This window comes from Lepisosteus oculatus, chromosome 10 (assembly GCF_040954835.1).
Source record: "Lepisosteus oculatus isolate fLepOcu1 chromosome 10, fLepOcu1.hap2, whole genome shotgun sequence".
Taxonomy (NCBI): domain Eukaryota; kingdom Metazoa; phylum Chordata; class Actinopteri; order Semionotiformes; family Lepisosteidae; genus Lepisosteus; species Lepisosteus oculatus.
This window is the reverse complement of record NC_090705.1, coordinates 40,332,839-40,359,040: the sequence shown is the minus strand read 5'-3', so window position 1 is coordinate 40,359,040 and position 26,202 is coordinate 40,332,839. Positions and strand designations below refer to the sequence as shown.

Genomic DNA, 26,202 nt, shown 5'->3' with positions numbered 1-26,202 from the left:
TTATAGACAATTTGTGATTTTTGTCCAGCACATTACCCGGCTTATAAATCTTTCTGTCAGTTTTCTGTTCTTATTTCATTTAACCATGTATATGAAGGGCACTGTGATTTGTGTAGCATTATCCTCTGCAACTTGTACCATATCAAGTGAACCTTGACCCAGATGTGCTCATTGTCTCCTGCCGCATACTGGTCAAGATTTCATTGACTCTTGATTGGTTATAAGAATCACTGCTTGCAGACACTCGTTCCTGGTCATTTCTGTATACCGTGTAATATCCCGCAGGTGACCCTAGGTGTGCTGTTTACATGCTGTCTGAATCCAAGCCACGGACCCTAACTGCTGAAGGAATGTGCCCTAGCTTTCCCTCTGGACATGGGATTTTAAAATTCTCCACACTGTTGTTTGCTGATTGGTGGAAGGCATATCTGGTGCCAGTTTCACATACCAGGGATTTTCAGTGGATTAAAGGTTTACATTGTGTCGGTTCTTGAATACCTTATTGAGCAGTTAATGGAAACAGGACAGTTTCTGTGTGTTAAGGCGTCTGACCTAGGATGTTGCTGTCATGGCTAAACAAGATTCTCTGTGATCCCTCGCAAGGAACTTGTTGGGCCCAATTTAGCAGTATAGCTCTGGTACTCTTTTATCATATTTTCCTGGTTTTGTTAAAAGAGGATAAAATGCATATTACTTTACACTTCAGTTTTCTATGAATCATGGAAACATAAAATAAATTGCGGTGACAGTTTCCGAACTTTAGAAAGAGAACCTTAGAAATTCTGTTTTATGAGTATTTAGTCAAGGGAAGCAGCTATAGACATCTATGTCACCCTTATAAAGGCTCATCAGTCTGATATAGCCTCAGCCTCTCAGGCTTGGTCAAACAAGCTTAAGGTCATTATTCAAAACAGCATTCAGGAGTCTGAGAAAATGAGGGCGTAACTGGGAATTCTGGGAAATGTAAATGTAAATTAAATTGCTGTGATTGCATTTAACTGGACTGTTTGGAAACACTGCCAGAAGGGGAGAAATTTCCATCTAAAATGATGGCACATGGTACTTGTTATTATCTTATAACATTTGCTGCCTGCTCTTTTACTTGTGCAATAGACGACCAAGAAATAGAGGATGTTGGGACTCAAGGTCTTCATTGATATTAGAACATGTCTGATGACATGACAGTTCCAGAGCACAAAAAGATTGTTTCACTTAAAGTGGTGGTCACAATTTACAGCAGGTATCTGGTGGGATGAGGCAACACGGCCGTCACCAATGACAGATTGTGATATATATAAAATAACACAGGATCTGAAATGTAATGGGGAGACTGATATGTAATCAATAATTAAGTCATGAATTTTAAAGTTTATTGAAAAGGTAGAAATAAGACATAACTTTTTTTTAATTTTTTATTTTTTCTATACAGATGAGCTCCCTTATGTTTAGATGCTGGACAGGAATTTAATAATATAGTTTAATCTATTTAATTACTTTAGGTTTTTACCAATCACATCAGTTGTGATTTTATGCACAGAATTATGCACAGAAAAGTCTTTAGAAAGTTTTACTGTGATACCCTCCTTTCTCTCTTTAACCACCTTCTCTTTCCCCAATGTAGTTTCTAAATATAAGGTCATTCTAGTTTTCCTCTTTTCAAACCTCTACAAAATCACCCAGTTGTCCTCTGCATCCTAATGTTGCTCATTACGTTGACATACAGTATGAAGCATCAAAGACACGCAATTAATAAGATGACAGTAAAACACTTATGAAGCTTAAGTCTTCAAGCAAAACACAACCCATCAAAAAAGCTTGCTTTTAAAGGTATAGTAATGTCAAGTATCTGGTCCTCTGATCTTCCTTTGTCTCCACTGGTTTTGAGAGAAGCCCAGAAGGCAGAAACAATCATTTTGGCTTCTTTTTTCACCTTCTATTTACCCAGCTTTTCACTGACAAAATCAGAAAATACGTGCTTAACCCCAGACAGATTCCGACATGTCTGCCTCATACACGCTATTACTGAAGGACCTCAGTGTTTAGTTGACTTGGCTGGAAAAGCCCCAGAGACATCATGCCTACACTGTGTGGCCTGGCTTACCTTTTAATTCCTGCTAAATCCTATTTATGAATGACTGATTGCTTCTTAAAGACTAGATACTAGTGGCTTGCTTTTAAGTTCTGACTCACCTTTGCTGCCCAAATCTGGCGACACCATGGTGAAACTCACCTTGGTGTAATTATACTGAGTTTTGTTGTTGCTTTCTAAAATGAGGGTCAGTAGGAATTTAACATAAATGTCTTGAACACCAAAGCACTGACTCTAAAGTCACTATGAGGTTGCCCTGTAACAGATACAGTGTCCTCCAAATGTACTGAGATAGTGAAGTATAAACTGGGATAATGATGCTAATCATTTCTCATAAACAAATTATGAGTGCTAAATATGTAAATTGATAAAGACAATTGTCTTCCACCCTCTGGGCTCAATTAAACAAACTGATAGTGTTAGACCCCATTATTCGGAGCGCAACTGGCTAACAGGTGTCTCTTGTTAGTCCACTGTTTGTTATTGGGTAATTAGTCTCATAAAAGAGCTGGACCTGTCTCGGTTTGACATCAGTGTTTGCAGTGTTCTAATCAAAAGTAAAAAATGAAAAGACCATAACTTTCTGTTGAAGCAAAGCAGGCAAATTTGACACTGGACACCCAACCAGAACCATAGGAGAGCAATAAAAAAAAAAACTAGGAATGATTACCATGAAGCACACCTGACAGAAGAAAGACATCCTCAGCTCATGACAGAAAATTTATCAGAGGTGTCAAAAAAAACCCTAAAGTAACTGTCAGTGAAATTAAGAAGAAGACTGAGACAACAACATCACAAAAGGCTTCACCACAGCAGGTAAGCCTCTCATCGGTACCAAGAAAAAAAAATAAGGTATAGAATTTAGTAGAAAAAAAGTAGAGCGATGGATAGAGTCACATCAATTGTTCTTGAAAAAGATATACATGTCTGCAAATGTAAATTGCTTTGGATAAAGGCGTTAGCCTGATAAATACATGTTAATACAATAATATAGTCACTTGTTAAGTCTTAAAACATTTCCCTTACACAAGATGTTGGGGTAAAACAATTGATTAGTTATGAAGATCTAAGTAGTGTCTGCATAGTTAATTTGTAAATCAAGAAATTACCTCTTGAAAGCTTTTTCTCTCTACTTCTTAATTTTAAAAAGTATCTCCTTATGTAAGTCACTTGTCACTGTAGTGGATTACTTTTTTCAAAGGAAGTTTCTCCTAAACCATCTATACCAACATATTCCTTCTTTCACCCATTCAAATTAAGCTGCAAAGCTTAATCAATTTGTTTACAGTGTCCAAAATATATTTCAGTCTCTGAAAATGTATTTGTCTTCTTGTGTAACGTCTGACAGGACGATTGGTACATCCAAAACACTTCTGAAATACTTTAGAGATTCCACATGTATTAGTACTGTTCGCTATTCATTGTGCAAAGCTAGTCTTACAGTATGGTACTATTAGGTGTTGTGATATGCCTGTGTAATATGCCTTTCCACTTTAATTGATTATTTTCGATTAACTACTTTTCCAGTTTGAAATGATTTTAATCTTGATGATTATCATGGCCCCTGATCAGTTAATGTATTCAAATTAGTTTGTATTGTTTTGTGTTTTGAAATGCTCTGTTACTTTGTTATATTAGTGCAAAGGCACATAATTTTAAATAATTAAATTGAATGTTTTCATTTCAAAAGATTTGTTTTGGAGGCATTCAATGGGTTTAGGTGATGAAAACCAGATTATAAATTATACGGAACAAAACGATATTAATATCGCGCCAGGAAGTTACTGTATCTTTTACTGGTAAGCTTTCAGCGATGGTATATTGGATAGCTTAATGATTAAAAAAAGAAGCTCCTCATACTTAGAGGGTAGTGCTGTTTATGTCAGTTTGAAGGAGAAAAGAAGCAAGTTTCACCGTATTTTTAAATGAACCTATATTTTGTCTTTCAGTCTTTCGATAGACTTTCTGCAAGTAAGAATTCCATTGTACCAGCATATGTACCAGTTACGTACATACGGTTACTGTATGGCAATAAAGTTCAAGTTCATCTGAGAAGTCGGGCCAGGTTAGATTTGCATTTTCTTCTGTAACCCTGAAAGCTAGGACAGCAAGATACTTTGAAAAATGCTTATTGCTATAGGTTTCAGTTTTTCTACTCTGGACTGTGTCTAATGCCAGTCACAATTTTTAATCTAAGGGTCAACTATTTTAAGTATTACTGACCTCTTGAAAGTTAGCAGGGAAAACTGTGATGGATCACCATAACAAAGAGATTCTACACTTGATTGAATCAGTCCCATTATTCCATAGATGAGTGTCAGAGTTATGTAAGTGTTATATAAACCAAGATGCTCTGAGGGCCTTTAACAGCTTGAATGTCAAAGATATCAAAACTTCATTGAGGTGCTTTATAATGCAACACAATTCATTATATTTCCCTTGCAGCAAATATTTACTTTCAGAACTACAATATTTTAAGCGTATTTATGATTTTTTTCAGAAAGAAAACTTTGAGAGTACAAATGAATTCCAAAATGTGGAGCCAAACAACGGCTCAAACAGCACCATTCAAGTCTGTTTTTAAAGTTTGTTTTCCTTCTGGAAAAACAAAATATTGTAGCCGTGTTGCTCAACAGACAATGGAGGGCAGTGTTTAAGAATGTATTATGCCTTTGTGTGGCTCTGTGTTTATTGTTCATTTCTCACGAGAAGATGTAGCTGAACCATTTGCAGCTTGCCGAATTCCTCAGTGTAATAAATGTTCATTAGTCTTTTCACATATAATTTCTGCATCCTATTACGACAATACAGTCCTTCTAAACAGTGAGATTTAAGGCAATTGAGGCACTCTGTACTTAATAGTTTAAATGCAGCTGTCTAGAAGAGGGTAGATTTTTCTGTCAAAAATCACAATTGTGCTGGCCACTCTTCCTCCAATTGAAAGCAGTGCGCCCGGATTAAGCCATCTAAATAAGGGTTTACTATCGCTGGTGTATTATCCACCTCTTGCATTATCTTATAATGACGCTAATGTTCAAGGAACCAGCCTGCTGCCTAACCCTTTAAACTCTCTGCTGAGGGGGAAAAAAAAAAGAGAGAGATGTCAGGAATGCAAACAGAGAGCTCCCTTTAATAATTCACTGGCTCCATGTCTTATCTGCCCCTCTTGAAGTTTACCACAGAGGCCCGGCCAGCAGAACGGAATAAAGCCAGCAGGTTTTTTTTTTTTTATGGGGGCCGTGGATGGTAGCCGGAGGTTAAGCAGGGTAACGGGTGAAAAAGACTAATATGGGAGATGGCAAAATGACACCGGGACAGCCGCCACCACTCCCTGCCAGTGTGGAGAGAGACGTGGTGATGTCATAAGCAAAGGCTCTGTGCTCTTAATCTTGGATAAGTGCCTCTCTCTATTTTTTTTTTCTCTCGTTTTACTGTAGACAAGATTTTTTTTTGTGTGTGTGTTATTCCTCCTCCACTGTAAATTGTTACCGACTTGGAGTTAGACCATAAAGATCTGGTCTGGTGCTTCTCAATCTGACTGTTTGTGGAGCCGGGGTAAAGATTAGTCAGTACTTTCGTATTTGTTTTTTAGACTTTTAGTTGCCTTCTGTCTTCATGCTTTCCAGGCACGCAGCTCCTCTCTCTGTAGGCCCATGCTGGTCTGCTCTGTGTTGTGCTAATATGATTATCTTTGGCCCTGGGAACTCGGAGGCAGTCTAAGTGGCACTGGCTGACATGACAGGATAGATAATCCTTGATACCAAGGTGCTTGCGATTTTGAATGTATTTTAAGTAAATCTTTTCTTGCCATGGGAACAGAGTTCAGATCGCTGAAACGCACACCTTTCTGCAGAATGCACGAAACGGGCCCTGCCCTTCATTCAGAGTTATTGTATGACTGATTAATAAGTAGTTGTGTTTGTTTTGTTAAGACACTGAACGTAGCATGGCGCCTAACCTTTTTTGCAAAAAAAAAAGATTCCTTCTTGCCGGCTGTCCTAAACACAGCATGTGAACGAGAGCTGGACGTGGCTGTATCTTTTTCTGGGCACATTGACAGTCTGAACTTCTGTAGGAATAAGCTGGTTGGCTAGTCTGGGATGGGAATCCGACGTTGGGAAGAAAAATAAGTTTGGGGCTGATTGGGATCATGGTGACTCTCTCTGAGCACATGCTCAAAGCATTCGTGTGAAACCGAGTCAGACTGATGTCGGGACTCCTAAATGTGGTATCTTTAGAGTCGTATTATGAGTGACTGTGTGGCAACAGATGAACATTCATTTGTGGAGACTCCATGTCTACTGCAGCGTTTACTTGGTGAGCTCTGTTCACCAAAGTCTGTTGAGTTTCTGCGCAAAGCAGAAAGTAATCAAAATGTACGAACACGTGTCTGACAGTTTCTCACTTGAAACTCCTTACACGACATCTGTAAGGCAGTATTTCGTTGTCAAAGTAAAAAGTGCGTAAGGTCTCACGTTCCTGACCTGTGCCTGCCACTCCAAAAGAGGACGGAGGCACTGAAGCAGAAAATCAGCAGCTAGATGGCAGTAAACCGTTATTAAAATGGGAAAAGAACTGAATTTTATATACAGTTGGCGTGCCCTCTTCCTCCTTCATTGGAATCAGTCCTCTTTATCGTCATTCTTTCAGGGCAGGTTCTAGTTCCAAGTACTGTGCTCTGTACTTCAGAAGGAGAACACTGAGCACAATTCCGTCCAAAATGTCTTTCTCGTTTTCCTGCTCTTTTCTTCTTTTCTTTTTTTAAAGAGAGAACTGTTTAAGGGCGGCATGGTAGCGCAGTGGTTAGCATCATTGCCGCACTGGAGCCCTGGGATCAATTCCAGGCCAGGGGTACTCTTCCTGTGAGGTTGGCACGTTCCATTTTTGCGTGGGTTTCCTCCAGGTGCTCTGGTTTGCACTCAGTCCAAAAACATACTGGTAGGTTAATTGGCTTCTGGGAAAATGGGCCCTGGTGTGAGTGGGAGAGTGTGTGTGCCTGTGTGTGCCCTGTGATGGACTGGTGTCCTGTCCAGGGTGTACCCTGCCCTTGTGACCGTTGCTCCCGGGAGAGGCTCCAGCTCCCCCACGACCCTGAATTGAATGAACTGGTTAGACAACGGTAGGAGGGAGGAGAGTTTGAACTTCAAACTAATTTCTGCGTCCCTCGTGTGAGAGAGGAGAAGTCGACACTCACAAAGCCCATTCCCTGTTTCGTTCTAACCAGATTTCATTTTGCAATCCCCTCTTAAACCTCAGCAATGATGGTGATTTAGCTCATCCCGGACGAACGGACGTCAGCGTAAACTAACATGATTTTACCCCGTCTCGTTTTTACACAATGCCGGCATATGGTTAAAGGCAATGCTAATTGTAAACGGAACTTGTAATCTTGCTCAGTCTATTCAGTACGAAGCAGGTAGTGTTCAACTACATACATCTTGCCTCCTCAGATTTTTATGCGCCAATATTTCATTTTAGAATTAATGGCAGGTCCAAGCATTTAGTTCATCTGCTAGATGTAGATGTAACTGGTACATATACCTGGACAATCTGAAATACATGGCCAGAATGTGGAGACGTCTGGGTCACGTGGTTTGTAAATCAGGTTGGATGATGAGGCAGAAGGAGAAAATGAAGGGGCATTAGTTGAATATTTCCAGGCATTTCCTGGCGTGCATCCCTGGATACCTGGAACTAAAACATCCTTCCACCCAATTTCAGATCACTTTTTGTTTGAAACCATCATAAACGCCTTTTACAAAAAATGTCAAGGGGTACATATGCCACCCTGCAGTCCTGTAAAAGTCATGCTGGCTGTCAATTAAAAAGGTCAGGTGACTTCTAAACAAATGTTTTTTTTTTCATAAACCTCAGGATGGAGTGAAGGGACTCATGGAGTCATGCAGTTCCCCAGGGAATAGCCTAAAAGTATTGTTTAGAAATCTAATATATGGTTTATTTACTCAATTTGTGCTGAGCTGTACAGTTCCTGTGGCCTAGCTCTACCGGCCTGTTACTCCATTAATGCTCCATTACCGAAATTAGTACCGTAATTGTGAAGAGAGTGAAGGCCGACTTCTTAAAGGGCCAGACGAGGAAAACAAAGGTCAGTGATTGATTATATGTTGAAGCAAATTTCGAGTTTGAGAGAAATCCCCTGACTCAATGGCCATTGTCATCTTTCTGGTACGTGAAACTGTAAGTCGCGGGAACGCAAGGGGTGGGTGAGGAGGAGGAGCTGGTGACAGAACCCCCCTTCTTGTTAAACGGCACTAGAGAGTGTAACGACCGCGGGCTTCGGTACGGAATGGATCAGGCGTCGGACTCGGGGAATGGGGTTGAACAGCACATTTGTTAACTCGAACCAGGGAAAGGTACACACACAGGGACAGGGGTTACAGCGCGGCGCCTACACTAATACAGAGAGGGGAGGGAAGAGACTGTCTCCCCGCCTCCGGCCCACTCTATACAGTCCCATAGCCCCACCCCCTGGCGCTGTTCCCAGCCCGCCTTGCGTGTGCATGGCTAAAGTGCCCCGCGTGGCGCTACATTGCCCCCGGCGGAAGAGTCGAGCGTCCCACCGACCCCAAACCATCCCTCCAGGCTGCTCCGCGGGCTCTTCCCGCTAGCCTCTCTGTCCAGGCCGGGACCCTCTGTCCAGGCCGGGACCCTCCGTCTCAGCCAGGGCTCTCTCCCCGCGCGCTGGGCTTCTGACCTCTCCGCTCCGTCCCGCTTCTGACACCCCAAACAAATTGCACTTCTGATCAGCTGCACATCGCTGAAAAGCGTTTTACAGTAATCCCCACCTGATGGGCAGGGGCTGCTGCTTCAGCAACCAAGTAGACTATTCTGGAACTGCGGAACATCCTGCTCTCTCGGATTTCTCCCCAAACATTCGTGCAAAGTGGGTTTACTCTGTTGTAAAACTGCTCAAGTGTATGCATGTCACTGAATTTTTACACTCTGTTGTTCACATGATTTAGCTTACGATTGAAATCAACGGTAATAAGTAGGGAGCTAGGTAACGGGTTTATTCCATGCTGAAAAGAAAGGAAACGCAACATTTCGGCCGTGGAACCTTCTACAGGTGTGTGATTAATAAGCATTTATTTCTTAGTTATTAATAAGCATTTATTTGTTTTGGAATACTGCTGAGTTCACAGACATCCCTACCTCCTTCACAGGATCAGAGAAAGGAGCAAACTAACACGCCAGCAGCATTTTCCTGCTTTTTTTCCCTAATAGCTACCATGTGGGCCGCACGGCTCTTTATTCATTTCCTGTTCTGGGTCTGATCTGTGACACTAACGAGCGCACCTGCAGAAGCAGAATCTCAAAATTCATCAGCTGTTCTCTTCTCTGCCACTCTGAGAAGATGCAATCCTTGGAAGACTGATTGATTCGATTGATTCACTGATTCATTCATTCATTGGCTAATTCCAAGACAGACATTGGCTCTGCCTGTGGAAGTGGGTAAGTAGTTTCTCTGATGGAAAGCTGGGATGACAACAGGGCAAACCAGAGGATTTCAGGTAAGAAACCGGAATACCTTCTGCTCTGGGAAACCAAGAATGAAAAACTGACACCAGGTTCCCTGGGTTGTTCAGCCTGCTTGCGGGTGTGTGAAAACATATTTTGTTTCTTTGAATACTGTAACATTGCCTAAGGCATTAATAATAGACATTTAATTTTTTCCTGAAAATATTACTATTAATAATCCTAATTTATCTCATGAAAGGCTTTGAGATTCAGTGAAATGGCTAAAAAGCCCGACAGCCAGGTTAGTATTACAAGTATTAGTTTCATGCAAAAGGTTCATCGAGTACAACCTCTGCAAACATTTGCTTCACTTCCAAGATATCTGTTCTCTCTCTAAAAAGGGTACAAAGAGTGAACTATGCTGCGTTTTTAGTGCCTATTTTCAGATTCGATGTAACTATGCTCCAGAAGCAGTTCTGTTTTGATCTTCTGGACGGCGCTTGGGTAATACAAGGAGCAATGTCAGGCTATTTTCTGGTCTACCCCCAAAGAGATCTTGCGTCAAATGTAGAAAAACTACAAACGAACCCTAAAGATTTCCTGGAACTTTTCTGAAATATCTGTAGCCAAAAAAGCAATAACCGTCTGACCAGGCAATTTCCATGAAATCCTCAAAACGTCAACGGGAAAGTCACCCGACTGTTTATTTTGTCCACTGGGGTGACTGTAGAAAATGCCTTTGTAAGTTGAGATGTCATCATAGCCACACAGCTATTCATTTTTAGCACACGAGGAGGAGTAAGAAAAGATTAAAGAAAAGTGTAATCTGTATAGATAGGTTTCAAACAGCTTTGCAGTGAGAAAAGACACCAGTTTTTTAACAGCTACATTAGATTCCCAAGTTGCTGTTGCTTTTTTAATTTTTTTTTTAACATTGCAACACACTGACTCTCACACTCAGCAGATCCATGCGGTGTGACATTTCCTCGCCAGAAATCGGCTCTGATATTTTCCATCTCTCCTGGCTGCGAGAGTACAGGAACGGCCTTTCTGGTGGTGAAGGTGACACACAAGCTCGGGCGCCAAGAGGCAGAACCTCCCAGACAGCAGGAAGCACAGCACAGCACAGCACAGCACAGCACTGACAATTCCCAGCACCTGCAGACACAGAGCGAGTCACTTGGCACGGGAAAAAAGCCATTAGGTGGTAGTATTTTTATAAAAACTGTCCCTGCCAGCAGCTCCATGTGAGGAATTTAATCAGCAGATTTGTTTACGAACCAGCTTTGAAACTCAGCCTGGGCCCCCTCTTAAAGAACTTTATATCACGAGGAGCTTCTGCATGCGAACAACCATTCAATTTGCTCGCTGTGAAGCTGGTAACAAGGCCAGATAGAACATTTGTGAGACCTTGTTCTGTTGTTAGGGGCCCCCAAAGCATGGATATGTTTGTAGGAAAATATAGTGCTTTGTCCCTTTAAGATATGTTTGAGTTTTAATCATTTTTACAGCTGTGGCTAAATTACACAAGCACTGCTTACACATTTGTATCCTTTTGCATAAGAACATCAGAAAGATTACCAATGAGAAGAGGCGTTTTGGATGGTCTAGACCATTTAATAGTAGCTGATCAGGTCCAGGGGTCTTATTCAGCCATTTCTTAAGAGAAGCTGGGGTATCAGGTTCAACAGCCTGGCTGGCCAGCTTGTTCCCTTTTCCCAGAACCCTTTGGATAAAGAAGGTCCCAGATTTAAGACCTTTCCTCGGGCATGCAGTACGTGATGATAAATTTGGTCTCTGAAAGTACATGGTGTGGAAGTTAAAAAATCTGTCTTGCATTTACATTCCAGCATGTTCTCTGAACATCTCTTAAGCTCTCATGTCAGCATAAAAAGATGAGTCTTATTTTTCATTGACTTCAGTCAGTCATTCCATATTCTTACACACACTCCAGAAATTACCTGAACGTTTTCTGATTTCACTCACATCGAAGCAACACGGTGCTCAACTGGAAGCTGTACTGGAGCACTTAAGACTCCAGCACTTAAGGGCTAACTGATTTACTGTCTTTCACCCCAGTATTTCTTTATGTTGAAATGTGCCTAGGAAGGGCATTTAAGGCTTCCTGCCAGACATATTTCCTAGGTAAAAAAAGTGAAGGGTCTTTCCTGAATAAGGCAACAATAACAGAATCCGTATGAAATACTGCTCTGTGTCTTCCTTTTGTTGCTAGGAAAGCCAGAAATAGAGATTTTGAGACAACAATTTATTTTCCAAATATTAGACTGCCGTAGGCTTATTCGACATGATTCATGGCCTGTTTTCTCTTGAAACACTCAGCATCCAGGTATTGTCACTGAAACAAGTATCAGACGCGTTGAACCCGCAGGAGCACAGGGGGCGAACCACACAGAGTGTGATATCCCAGATTTCTTTCCGACGGATTTTGTTTCAAGAGCTGTTTCGAGATGTTTGGCACTTTCACCTGGGTGCTTGAAAAGCTGACCCAAGCTCTTATGATTTCATTCTTTGAAAGAAAATGCAGGTTTACAAGGGGGGGAAAAATCAATGAAAAATGTAAGCTGTAGAAATTAAAAAAGCAAAGCTCTTTTGTTTACATTAGGCAGTTTAAGTTAGGAAATCTAAGTAGTTTGACAAGAATAAAAATGCAAAAACAATTAAGTAAATACAGGCTTGCAAACAGATTTAGTTATTGGTCCTATACTGTAGAAAAAAGCATGTAAATAAATTTTGTTACTGGCCGATGGCCTGATTTGAATTTGAAAGATACAGTAAAACCAAATAAACAACAGTAGAAGTATAAAAAACATTTTAAAAAAATACACATAATTATACACTTTAGCCAAAACAGTATGGAAATTTTAGTGTGACTATTCTGAGTCATTAGGTCAATATTTTCAGAGCCAAGGTCTTTACTTTCCAGAAATCAGGCCTGTGCTTTAGAAATCAGTCTTGGTAAACCTGTCACATGCGATCTTTGAAAAAAAATACTGCACGTTAACCACAGATAACTATTGATGAGCTCCTAAAAGGATTAGCAGAGCACAAACACAGGGTCATCATATTTAGGTAGGAGTAATGTGAGCTATGCCTTGCAGATTTAAGGTGTTAACTTGCATGCGGTTCGATAGAACTCCATTAGGCCTTTAGCCCTCTGATGTACAATTAAGCTACATGCAATAGGTGACAAGATGAGATATTCAAGGGCGCGCTCCTCCGCTGTTTCAAAGGTTTTCGCCTTGGCAAAGTCCGATTTGTTTGTTCAATTAATTAACTTTATTTGGTACCATCTGGTGCCAGGAGTAATTCGATTCCGTTCTGTATTGGCCACTGATCACTTCACGACAAGTTGGACGCCTGCAGGCGGGTTTTCCCACCTGCATTGAAATGTCTCCGCCTGTCTTGAAGTGACATGCAAAGTTCTGCTGGTAATCAAGAGGTACATCTTGAGGTTGGTGGATTGTGTTTTTTTATCCACATGTATAAAGTCAAAGGCAAAGCTTTGGAGTGCTTTCTTGTTTCACAGAATTTCTCACATACATTTAAAATACTATAGATCCCACCCCAGAGGGTTCAGCTTGTCTATTTCTTTAATAGCAATTTACAGCGTTCTCTATATTTCTGATTCATTTCTACGTATATTCACCCACAAGGCACTCTTATTATAAAAAGGATTCCCTTATTTATTATGGTGTATACAAACCACTAGGCTCTGAGGGAAGCATTCATTACCGTCATCCAATACAATTTTTGTTTCCAGCTTTACCGTAGCTGTGAGTTGTCCTTATGGGAGAAGACAGATCTTCAGTCTAATCCGGCACACCAGGCAGAGCTCCCAGCCTCATGCCCTTCACTCAGTTCTGTCTCTGACCTGTTTAGAAGTGAAAATTACAATATTGAAAAGCCTACAGACAAACAGGATTAGTCAGCTTTGCGAAGATGGCGGCATTCTTGTAGAAAACATTTTAAGTGTTTGGAGCTTAGCGAGAATCCAACCACTTAGGTGTCAATGGAGAGAGTTTCAATAGGAGTGTCACTTTCACGCCCCCTCTGTTGCTGCAACACCAGCATTGTTACAGGACCACCACAGGGTAGCCGGGACTTCCACACTTAACTACAAATAAATGCCTACAGATATTTTATCGCCCCGACGTTTATTATTGGTCTGCGTGGCTTTCCTCCGGGTGCTCCAGCTGCCTCCCACAGTCCGAACGCGTGCTGGGGGGTGAACAGTCTTCTGGGAACACTGGCGCTGGCCTTAGCGTGTTTGTGTCTGTGTGTCCGGAGACGGATCGCCTTGTGCCTCTTGCACACTAGAACAGGATCGGGCTCCCCTGTGACTCTCTACTGGATGAAGCTCTTAGACAATGGATGGATGGATGGATGGATGGATTTACTTGCCTGTTAAGTTTTTCGATTTTTAAATTGTTATTATTGTTTTAAGAATACACTCCATTAACGCCTGCACGTTATTTACCTATAAGAAAAGTCCATCTATCCATCGTCTTTACACAGCCCTTGTGTTAAAAAAGTGCCTCCTCCGTTCAGTCCTACAGTATATGAACTTCTTTATAGTTCTCACTCAACAGATAATACACTGGTGCCTCTTCTTACTTTCTATTTCACTGGGACCACTAGTAAGTCTGCTGCACAGGGGTCAAATTACTTTCTGACAGCTGAAGGACTTTACTTTCTGACACGTTCTGCCACAAATTATTTTTTAATCAATTAAACCTTGATTTCGGTCATTTATTTGTCTGTCTAAGCTTCCTTTTTTACATTCAGAGATTACACCATGGAATGATTATAATCATTGTAATTATCATCACTGACTGATCTAGTCATTTTTGACTTGGATTCTTTTAAACATCTTGCAGTGATTTTAACAGGGGAAGTCTTTTTTTTTTAAATCAGGATATTTCATTGATAACAGCATCCTGAAGACTGGTAAAAATGATTTATGATGGCTCTTTACTTAGAGGTCTCTTAGAGGCTTAGAAGTCAGACAAGGAGAGGGATTTTTCTAGCGATCAAATCAAAGCACTTTCTTTAACAGATACCCACATTTAGGTACAGCACAAATGAATACATGCAGCGAACAAATGTGTTTTTGTTTTAACATGTTTTTAATTGGCAATCTGAAAAAGAAAACTCAAAAGATTTTTAATCTTTAACTTAGAACATTTTCTCTCTTTGCCAAAAGAGCAAAGAAATGTATGCATAACTACAAGCTTCTTACAAACAGAAGCAGAATATTTTACATCTTTGGCTTGCCTTCGACTTTAATTTCGAACAGGACTGCTTGCTTTGGCTTTTCAAAATTCCTGTTCAATTCAAAAGGATGTTGAATGGTGTTTTGTGCTGGATGTTCAGAAATAAAGGAGAGATACAATTCTTTCATGGGGTTATAATTGAATAACTCAATCCCTATAAAAGCAATTGTAAGGTTATTATCTTCTTAGGCCTATTTTTACCTTGTGGCACTTAGGAAGAAACTAATCTCATATCTCACTTTCTTAGTCATCAGTTTTGCCTCTTACCATCTATCAGGAATGTCATTCTGGTCCTCAGTCACTGCTGATTTTTAAGACTGAAGTGAAGGGTACATTGTGACCTTTCAGTGTGCAGAGCAGTGCTGGATGATGGGTGAATAGCTCATTGGCACTGAGCTCTCTGGGTCTGGGTAACATTCAATTTACAGGGGTCATTGAGCACATTCAGAGCAGACGTGTCATGATTGCTGTTACACCCAGGTAGTGTGTTTTTGGAAGGGTGTCCAAATTCGAACATTACAGGAAAAGTTTAATACAGCTGTAAATGCGGGGGAAAAAAAGAAAATACTAGATGAAATGAGAAGACTGCTGTGACTAGAAATCTCTGTAAATTGTATTGTTTCTTTAAAAGTTTTACCTTCCCTTTATTTAATTCAGTCAAAGGGGGGAAGAGGTGTTTGTTATTGCCGAATGTCTGTTAAATCGTGGATAATATTTTTTCAGCCCAAGAACACACTCTTAAATGAGAAATATACATCTATATGCTCACTGGATCTTTTGACTTATTTTTCTAACAACTGCAGTCATATAGATACAAGGTTTTATCATCATAGATATACTGTATACAATTTACTAAAGCATATAAAGCAAATACAATACTCATCATAAGCGATTGGCCTTCTCCTATAGGGCACTAATGATTTTGCCCATTAAATCCAAAGTCCATTAAAGAGAAGTTAGTTAATACAGTAAACCCTATTTTTCAGCCTTTTGAAGATTTTGTGAATCTTGTATTTACTATAGTTATAATTTTAATCTTTTATTTCTTTCTTAGCATTGATCTGGCCACAAATTAGAAGCAGTACACATAACATAAAACAATATTTAGCGCTACTTTTCCTTTACATCACTGTCTTCGTCCAGCGCCTTTTGAAAATATTTTTACTTTTTTGGTGTCGATTTAAACCGTCTTTTATTTTCAGGCCTGGCTGTCACACAGCATGTACTACAGAGACGATTAATGTGTGAGTGTCAGACTAAATAAATCCTGGGTCAGTGCTTATTTGGGCAGTGTTAACAGCAGCCTTAAACTTTAGGCCAACAAAGAGACTCAGCTGCCACCCAACAAGCAGGTAAGCAATGAAATAGGACAGTTCCCACACTAAAGAATCTTCTGGCAAAATATGCAATGGATACAAGCATACTCTTATACTCTGTATAAGAGTAGCCTAGTATTGATCTTTCAAACATGGGATTATACAGTCTGTCTCTATAGGCTTATGGCTTTTAATTCCTTCACAAAATAGATAGACTGACTTTGGCTCTATACATAACTGGATCAATGCAAATCTGTTTATATTGCACTGGTTCAATTTTAAACGGATTCCATTAGCCATAAGTAAAAGTTCTGGGGTAATGTAATTAAGCTGAGTTTCTTCTGTAAGCAGTGAATTGTTTTGCGCCAATTGCAACATTATACTGAGAAACTCTCCGAGGAGGGGACAGAAACACACCATGTGTGACAGGCTTGTATTTATTGCTTTTCTTTTGCCGTGTCTCATTCTAGTTTCCACCTTCTTTGATAAGAGATGGAAATATAGCTTCTCAGGTGAAATCGAGCTGTGGACACTTGGCAGTAAAAATTAAAAAATTAATGGCACCTGAATATATTATTTTATTTAACAGAAGTATGGGAGGAAATTGAATGCTGTCACTTCTGCTCTTCTATGTGTAAATACTCGCTGGCTGCTCTGAACATATATTTCCAGCCCTCCTCTCTTCACCTCGAATTCACCCTCACTGCACCCCCCTGGCTCATTCCTCATGCAGTAAGTGAGTCATTTTCTCGGTCAGGTGAGAACGCCACAATAATAAGAAAGCTGTTCTTTTAAATTTGCTTGTTTCATAGGTTGTTAGAGTTCGAACAAAACACTGAACAAGCCACAGGGAAACATTCGGCTGCAACAAATTAGCCTTCCTTTTGTTAAACGTTTTCAACCACATTTGATTTCGTGTTCCAGACAGAATGACAATATACAACAATAAATCAAAAACAAGACGCACAAAGAATGGAAGCAAGCACTGAAAACGGGGGCTAATTTAACACATTTCTGTGAGGGAAAAAATACCTGCTCTCACATAGTTTGATAGTCTGGCATAGTTTTTGCGCTATTAAAATGATTTTAGCAGTAATTCTTTCCAGACTAATAATTTCTGTAAATCAATACAGCCAAGTCCAATCTAAGGGTATCTCAGCTGGGTACTGGATTTCTGTGGTGCACAAACTGGGTCCCTTCCTATGTATAACGTGCTTTGGCATCCTTTGTGATGAAAAACATGATGACAATGCAATTAATTTTTATTATTCCACAAAGTAAGAAAGAAATTGGAGATGTTAGTATTCTTCAGCTCCGGAAATATGTGCAGGCCAATGCAATTTGTATTTTTAATTTCAAGCTACAATGGCCAAAGTGATCAGGTCAACAAGAGTATGAATTAGTTCTTGTAGACCAGGGTGGACCAGATAAAAAGCTGTGAGCCTGACAGTAAAGAGATCTCCATTACCTTTCAGGCATTATTTAAACAGTCCAACAGCTCAAACGAAACATCAGATGGTCATCCACTTCATGGGTTACAAAGTGTAACAGTAAGCATTGCAATCATTGTAAACATGTCCAGCATGGACAACAGTAACAAAAGTCACACATTTCAGACTCTTCTAATGCCACAGCTGGACATTATGAATGCACTTCAGCACAAACACCAAAGGAATAGCCTCAGAGAGTAAGTTTTTATGTTGATAACCGAGTGACTGGAAAATCGCATGCGTTTTGAGGCCGTGGCTCGGAGTGTGTCGTGCCAGGAAACATAACTAGTTCATCGAGCTGTCAGAGACAGCAGGGGTGGAGCAATTAGCAATAAGCAAATAATTGAATTTGCAGTTAGACGCACAATTACGGCTCTAAAATATTTGTAACAGATAAACGTTTTGCATTTCATTAGCATTTTAAAATGATAAGGCTTGTTTAACAGCTTTGGTAATTATATACTAACATCAGGGCTAATGCGTACAGTATTTAGTCAATCCTTTTCGGAGTTATTCAGCTATGCAACCTGTTTGTACAAAACGCGTTTTTCACAGAATCTGAAAGTGAGGAAAAAACATTAAACATTGGGAGAAGCGCATTGCCGTTGCTATTAGTAAGCTGTGCGGGTGTCAGAGTTGTACTACAAGAGCGAACACAACAGGATTGCGCTCTGCACTGTTACAAAGCTCTTATGAATCAACTCATCACTTTTGTTCTCACAAGAAACCCATAATGACACAAAAGCCTGTTGTTTACGGAAAGCTGCCAAGAGACACAAACAGAAAGTGAATGTTGCCCTGCCGACTTGACAAAGCAAAATAAATAGGGATGACTTTTTGGGAAAGCACACTGACAATTTCCCTGCAGCTCACTGGGGAAGTGAGAAAATGTTGTTATCAAGAATCTGTCCTCAGCTCAATCAGCCCTTCTGTTATGTCTGCATTTATGGGTCTAGACTTCAATACGTATCTCCCAGCAAACAGCTGGACAGGACAGCCAGACGGGCCACCATCTTCTCTCATTTTTCTCCCTCAGCTCAGTCGCCGCTCTGACATCATGGCATAGCTAGGAAAGGGGCAGTGAGCCAACCCCCAGACGGCCAGCTACAAGGCTCTAGGCCCTCCATCAGGCCGAGAGTATGTGCAGTAACTAAGCTTCCAAGCAGAGGGAGCCTGCAATAATTGTAAGGCTTTCTTTACCTCCTGTTTTTCGAAAGTGCTCATGTGTGAAGACTGGGCAGCCCAGTAGCTTCACTAGACAGGAGCACTGGCACAGATTAGCTGTATACAGGGTTTGTGGCATCAACCAAGGTGGGTACCTGGTGTTCTAAAAACAGTAGTTCAGGTGGGGAGCTGCGTCAGCATGCGTAGGCTGCAAAGGAACGAGTAATAGGTTTATTCCATGCTGAAAAAATGAAGGATCCTTCTTCAGGTGTGTGCCTGAGCCTTCTTCTACACACCTGAAGAAGGCTCCACGGCCGAAACGTTGTGTTTTTTCTCTCTTCTTTTTTTCAGCATGGAATAAACCTATTACTTGTTCTAAAAACACTTTCAACATTTTCTTATTATCAGCGGCCGCACTGACTGAACTGAATCTGGAAATATTTCGTGGACGGCAAACCCTTGGAGAGTTTTGCGCCCCCCCCCCAAAAATGGCTATGCTCATTTCTACAGCTGCAGCAGGTCCTTCAACAGGCTTTGTACGTATAACTCCGATCTCAGCGGGTTGAAGATATGTGAACATGGGCTTGCTGTGTAAAACAAGATGGCCGCCTACCGCGCTGTCATTTTAGTCCAGTTACATACATGACCTGCGGTGTGCGGGGCTGGTGGAGAGTTTGCAGCACTACAGTACTGAAAGTCGTGGGTCACTCTCTCAAAGTACTTTGAGATAAAAAGTATTATATAGACTCATGGCATTCTGATTGTTAATTGTTTTTCTAGTTTCCTCTTAGCCTGATAACTGTTCTTTTGAAGTAAGTAACCAAGGAATTGGAAGCTCTTCTTGTAGTTTTCTAGTTGCGTTTATTTTGGAAATACATTTTTAGGGCATTTGTTATTTTTGTCGCTGTTGCTGCTGCTGCAAACTTCATCTATTAGATTTAGGTTTTAGGACATTTGCAAAAAAAACAACCATACATTTACACATAAAGCATAATGGATGCTGTGTTTTAAATGCCAAAGAGCTTGTAAATTCTGCAGCTCTTTGTTGTGTATTCCTCCAGTATTTCAATATACTTTACCAACTATTCTGATCTTCCATCTGGAGGAGTCTCCTTACAGGTGTAACTAACCTGTATTTGCCTTATGAATCCAGCTATGTTTACCATAAAATAGTCTTCTGGTCTCTATTTTGTGGCTAACCTGGTTTTTATTTACGTGTCCTCTAGCTACCACAAATGTGATCCTCTTTGTGAATACAGATTTCTATTAGACTATGTTGCTACAGTCTTGTCTGATAAGCCACATACTGCTATGTTGTCTTTGGCATTCCCTTTCTTTTTCATCATTTCTTTTCCTCTGTTTGGTTTTCCTTTATCTCTGCCTTTCCTGTTAGAACTACTTAAATCGATATTTATAACATTTTGTTGGCCAGTGTGCTTCAGTTTTCAAAATCTAGGTAGGCCAAGTGTTCTCAAATGCGCCTTAATTTCTTTGACTCTAAGTAGAACAACAAGGAGATTATTTTAGTACAACAATACGCCTGTGACTGTGTGCTTGTGTTTGCACAGTGGTTGAATGTTTATGTGGTGTTCAGTACAAACTCACAACCTGATGTATCCTTCTGGGGCATTTGGCCAGTGAAATTAGAAAACAGGTCTATCACAGAGCATCTTACCGGGGAAATTCTCCAATAATATGATTTCATGAGCAATCCACATGCATCTTCCTTTCTTAAAGGTTGTCCACCTGTATCACACTGAATCTTTATCCCTGTACAGCAACACTTTGTGGGTTTGGGCAGAATCCGAGTGTCTTTCACAGGTTCCAGGACTTCATGTTGTGCACTATCTCCCCCAAGAGGATGAGACCCTATACTGCATCGTATTTCCTGATCAAGAGAACAGTCCACACTGAGCCAGCCTTCAGTTCTGTACTTAAGGAATTTGTAAAATACCCTTTATTTCAAAATGAAGGAGACAACAAACATATTTTAGCATAAATAGCCCTAATAAAAGCTATACGCTACAGAATTAATAAATGACTAACAAAACAATACAATTTCACTGCAGCTACAACACAGGTCTAATAAATAAATCCACAGCACACAAAGAGACACTAAGACAGTACACAAAGAGAGACAGTCATGTGGCAGAAGCCACTCTGACAGGAATCTCCATTAAAATGCCCTTATAGCCTCTGCATGTCTGACTGGAGTCTGTGGTTTTGGCTTCAGTGTTAGATGATGATTTAAGAGCATTGGTACATAACGAAAGTATGTTTTCTGGCACTTAATGACTAAATTTACACACACAATGTTATGCAAAAAAAATGAAAGAGATGGTAATAAAACCCTCCAGAAATACATGATGCATAACATTTAAGAATTCGGTGCTTTTGAGTAGAGGAAATGTTCACTGGTTTTTGAAATGAGCAAATATTAATTGACAACAATAATGTATATGTACAGTATAACAGGTATTAAAAATTCTCTTTCAAGGGAAGATGACCGTTAATATTTCTCTAAAGACGAAGCGAAAACTAAATTTTTGCATGTTTCAGTAGGAGAGTTCTCACGATTTCTTGTGTGGGTAGATACTGTATGTGGTTTTCTCTTCAGCAGGCTGATCTCTGCCTTACCCTTGCTCTCAGGACTCTGCCTTCCTTTAACTGCAGTGTCTGAGCTCTGTTTTAGCTCTGTAGAATAGGGGTTTTCTAGGGGCTGCTAAACTCGAGGGAGTTTGGGACAGAAGTTGTGGAGGAAGATTAGATGATGATATCACTCTTGCCGATATATGCGCTCGCCTGTGTGTGTACAGTATGTTTCACACCCAGGATCTCCCTTTGCCTTTTTTCTCTCACGTTCCCTCACCTCCTCATCTACAAAATAAGACTAAAATAAGAAGTCAGGCACTGAAGATGCAGCCAAACCTAATTCATACAGTAGCTTTTTAACTTCAGACAAACTTTTATACTCCTCACAAGAAAAGCCTGTGGGAATTATATTGTAACGCTTACGGCCGACAGGCACTGTGTAAGAGCCGGCGTACCAGAGCGGGTGACGTCACCGCCCTTCCCTGTGATAGCAGGACCACAGCTACTGGGCTGTGGAGAGATCTCTCTTTGGCTCACGGGGCTAGGTCGCTGCAGAGAGACGCGGAAGTCCCGGGTTCGAGCCCCGGACGGTGCAGGGGCCGACCTGATGCGGCAAGGGCGCCCGCCTGAGCCCCAGTTGCGTTACATTGGTGTCAGAAGTGGGATGGGATAGCCCTTCGCCGGGGACGGCGATTTAAGCGGGGGAGAGTGTAACGCTTACGGCCGACAGGCGCTGTGTAAGAGCCGGCGTACCAGAGCGGGTGACGTCACCGCCCTTCCCTGTGATAGCAGGACCACAGCTACTGGGCTGTGGAGAGATCTCTCTTTGGCTCACGGGGCTAGGTCGCTGCAGAGAGACGCGGAAGTCCCGGGTTCGAGCCCCGGACGGTGCAGGGGCCGACCTGATGCGGCAAGGGCGCCCGCCGGAGCCCCCGTTGCGTTACAATATCATATGCACAGTTGTATGCCTTTTATTACTTAATGCTAATGGCATCAATAAAAGAGATTACAGATTTACAGATCTAGGACATTTGTATCACAGTTATTTCTAGGAAGATGGTATTTGCCAGTTGGAGGGGAATGTTTTATTTCATCACTTTTATGTCTCGATAGGGGTGAGAAGAAAACTGAGCTCTCAATGTAGCCCTTGTTTTTTAACATGCCCTCGTAAAGTGTTTGTTATAAAAACATTTTTTTGGGGGGGGAACTAGGGAATTCTGATGTCACCAGTCAGAGAAAGTGCCAGAGTCTGCTGCTCCTGAAGCACAGACGACATTCTGCGTGAAACGTGGTTCTAGACTTCTTTGAGACAAGTTCTATGGCCTGCCCTTGGACACCCATCTCACCTGGATCATGACTAGAACACCTGAAACACCGACTGTAGTATTTCGTACAGACCTGTCCACTGCTAAAGATTTAAAAGCAGTAATTGAACAAGAACATGATTCAGCTTCGCTTGACAGACTTCGGAGTGTATTGCAAAATGTGACTGTATGCTGGCAGAATGTTTTTAAAAAAAGGAAGATGGAGGAGAATAAAAACATTTTGATGTACAGTATGAACTCCCAAAGGAGCTTGATTCCCGTCATGTTGGCATGTTGGTGTCTCTGTCTCCTGGCTATTTCTCTCGGCATGACTTGCACCCCGTCCACAGTAACAGCAGTCACGTGATCTCAGTCCCATCTTGCACACTACTCAATGCACCTCTGCACGACGATCTTTTGACTTGAGCTACCGTTTTTTCCACTACCATATATTTGTTGTTCTCCACAACATATTGACAACGTAATGTCTACATTGAGTGGTGTTCTGTGCTGCACTGTGTCTGTCCCGAGAGATCGGCGTGAATAAATTTCAAAATAAATAAATTCCACTGTGCATGAATATATGACCGTAAACTCCTCTACCTCTGCATTCTGAATCCAGCACAAGCTCCAGGTTTCTGCAGCAATCACCAAGACGAGTGGCTCGCTTAGGTTATTCAGGAACTGTGTGCAGCAGTTGGATTCATTAAAACAGTCTACAGGACATGGTAAATGCTCTGTTGTTTAGTGCTCTAATTATGCTAATGCTGATTAATGCTCTTTTATTTTTTTTTAATAAAAACTGTGTATTGTTCATAGAAACATTGGTGGTCACAGAAGCTTAAAAATAGCCATCCTTAAATAATGCTTAAATTGGGGAATTTATTTGAGATTTTGTTTAGATGAGTTTTTAGTTTAAGCCCAACTATGGTCCAAGTCAGCTCTGCATGTCCGGATCGATTTGAAAAGCTCGGCAGTGTTAGTAGTTACACGTTATATCCTATCAATGAATATTATAATTAGCCAAATTACTTATACTGTAGTCAGTCCTCATTATCTGAAAGAAAATGGAAATGTCAGCCAGGAGAATTTTAACAGGCCTGATAATAAAGACATGAAGTTGAAGTGAAGTTGAAGTGAATGTATACTGCCTTTTCTGTGTTCTGTGTTAACATGAGGAAAGGTGCATTATTAGTTTAGTAAATGTTTAGTTTAATGGTACAAGCCCAAAACAATTTAAAAGAGTCTTTCCTCAGTGACTGGCAAAGTCCACACAGATTCCAACTATTAATTCAAATCAGTTAAGCAGGTTGACCATCTGAAATAAATACATTCGTCCCTTCTGTGTGCCGCAGTTGCTGCAGTACTTGAACAAAGAATTATCGCTGATAAAAAGGGAATTGATTTCACCAGCTGGTTTGGTAAATAAAACCACAATTGCGGGTCCTTTTGGAAAGCACTTTGATTGATGAGGCAGTCCGTCTTCATTATTAACGTCTTACTCTGGAAATCAGCCCCTCCACAAATACGCATTCATCTTACCAGCTGATGATAAAAAGGCATATGAGAGAAAATCGGGGGGGAGGAATAGAAAAAATAAAAAAATATTTCTTGCGTTAGTTCATTGTGTTTAAGACCCTAGATTTATTTACCCTAGTTATTGGCTAGGGATGGATGATTGGATTTTATAGTGGTTCATAACTCTACATACAAATACGTATGGAAATTTAAGTGCACTGGGGTGTGTGAACAATCATTAGCCTCACATACTGTATATGTATCTGATCATGAACATTTTCTGTGCATTGGAATTGTTTAATACATAGTGCTTTGTGAAAGAGGAGTCCTTTGGAAGCCACTGTATAAAACAAAGTTGGATGGATGGACTTTTCACCTATAGTTATCATGTAAAAAACTGAACGTGCTGGTAGCAGTATCAACTTGAAGGATGATGCATTCATCACATGAGCACACATTCCGAGGTTCCCCCGTTCAAACGCCATTCGGGTGGTAAGAAAACTCTTGAAACCGGGGCGATATCTGTTAAAAAATGTGAGTTCCAAGCAAAAGAAACTACAGCCAAGGATATCAAAAAGAACCCTCAAAATACACTGAGAAGTCGCAAATATTCTTCATTCCAAATTTTCTTATTCTCAATAATAAGTATGGAAAGCAATGCTAAGACTGGTCATTAAGCTAAAAATAGAGAAAGATATATTTTGATTTAAAATGACAGCAGGCAGCCTGAGGTTTTTAAAAACTGCTGTATGTCCCACATCAAGATCAGCCTTGTAAGTTTGTCAGTCATCTCTTTTCTTCCTCCAACAGCAGCTGCAATACGGCAATGCTGTAGTCCCGCATCTAATAATAGAACTGGAACAACAGGAGGCCACAATCATCTGTGTGAAATTTGACGTGGATACATAGTTGAGCAGAAGAAGACAGGAAGATGGAAATCAGCACATGGCTGCAATTCCAGGTTAGAATATTCCACCTTATTCCATCTTAACTGAAAACCCATATAAATGTTTGTTTACAGGGTCCCTGCCAACACCCACAAATTCCATTTATTTTAATGAAAGTGCTTGATGTCGGCAGTGGAAGATGAACTGGTTGGTCAAGAGGTACTTATATACACGTACTATTAATAGACCCAATACATGGTAAATGTGTAAAACAAACCATAAGCATACAGTATACAGTACATGTATATTCAGTACAATACACATCTTCTACATATAGAAAACCCTTCTCTGTTTCAATAATATAATTGCAAGCAGACATATTCTGATTAATCATCCATTTCCTGATCACGTTGATACTGAACAGGGTACAGTATATGACAAGATCCATGAAGTGCAATTGGTTTAGGTATAATCACAAATTGTAGAGAGTGAACAGAAATAGTGTCTTTAATGACATATGCACCCATGAGGCACTTGCTCCCCCATGGCAGAGAATGGAAATGTTCTGGGAATATATGTTTTTTCATTTTCAGGATTTGAAACTTCAGCCAAACTTTCCACGTTTGATCGAGTAACACGCCACAAACAGCAAAACCGCGCTGTTCAAGGATGCCAACTTATGTTTTCTATATTTGCATTTTTTTGTGTGCATTTCTCATTTCCAACTCAAACAACCCAAAGACGCCCCCCCACAGAGTCGAACCGTGATAGGGAAATAGAAACGGTAATATTCTTGATTAAAAAACAATATTAGAAAATCCTCAGCACTTTGCATAAACAATCATTAAAAAGACAAATCTGGAGTGTAAATAAATAAAGTCCAAACTACTGTTCCGGGAACAATAACCATTCCATTTCGCTTTATCGTGTCTCGCAAATGACAATGTTAAGTACCAGAATGTAAAAACAGCATTCACTAGAAGTCTTGAATGCATCTGCTATTTGGAATTCTTGTGCTGTGCCTGCCTTGGACAGCAAACTAAATAAAGATGTTTACTGACAGGCTAAT

General features: G+C 40.6%; 1 long non-coding RNA gene across 1 annotated transcript in view; it reads left to right on the top strand.

Annotated features, from left to right (window-relative positions):
- Positions 1–26,202, top strand: part of LOC107078558 (uncharacterized) — a 67,618-nt gene that overhangs the window by 37,350 nt on the left and 4,066 nt on the right. The window contains exon 3 of the long non-coding RNA XR_001479510.2: positions 25,057–25,207. This is a non-coding gene — a long non-coding RNA (uncharacterized lncRNA). The remainder of the gene's footprint in view (positions 1–25,056; positions 25,208–26,202) is intronic.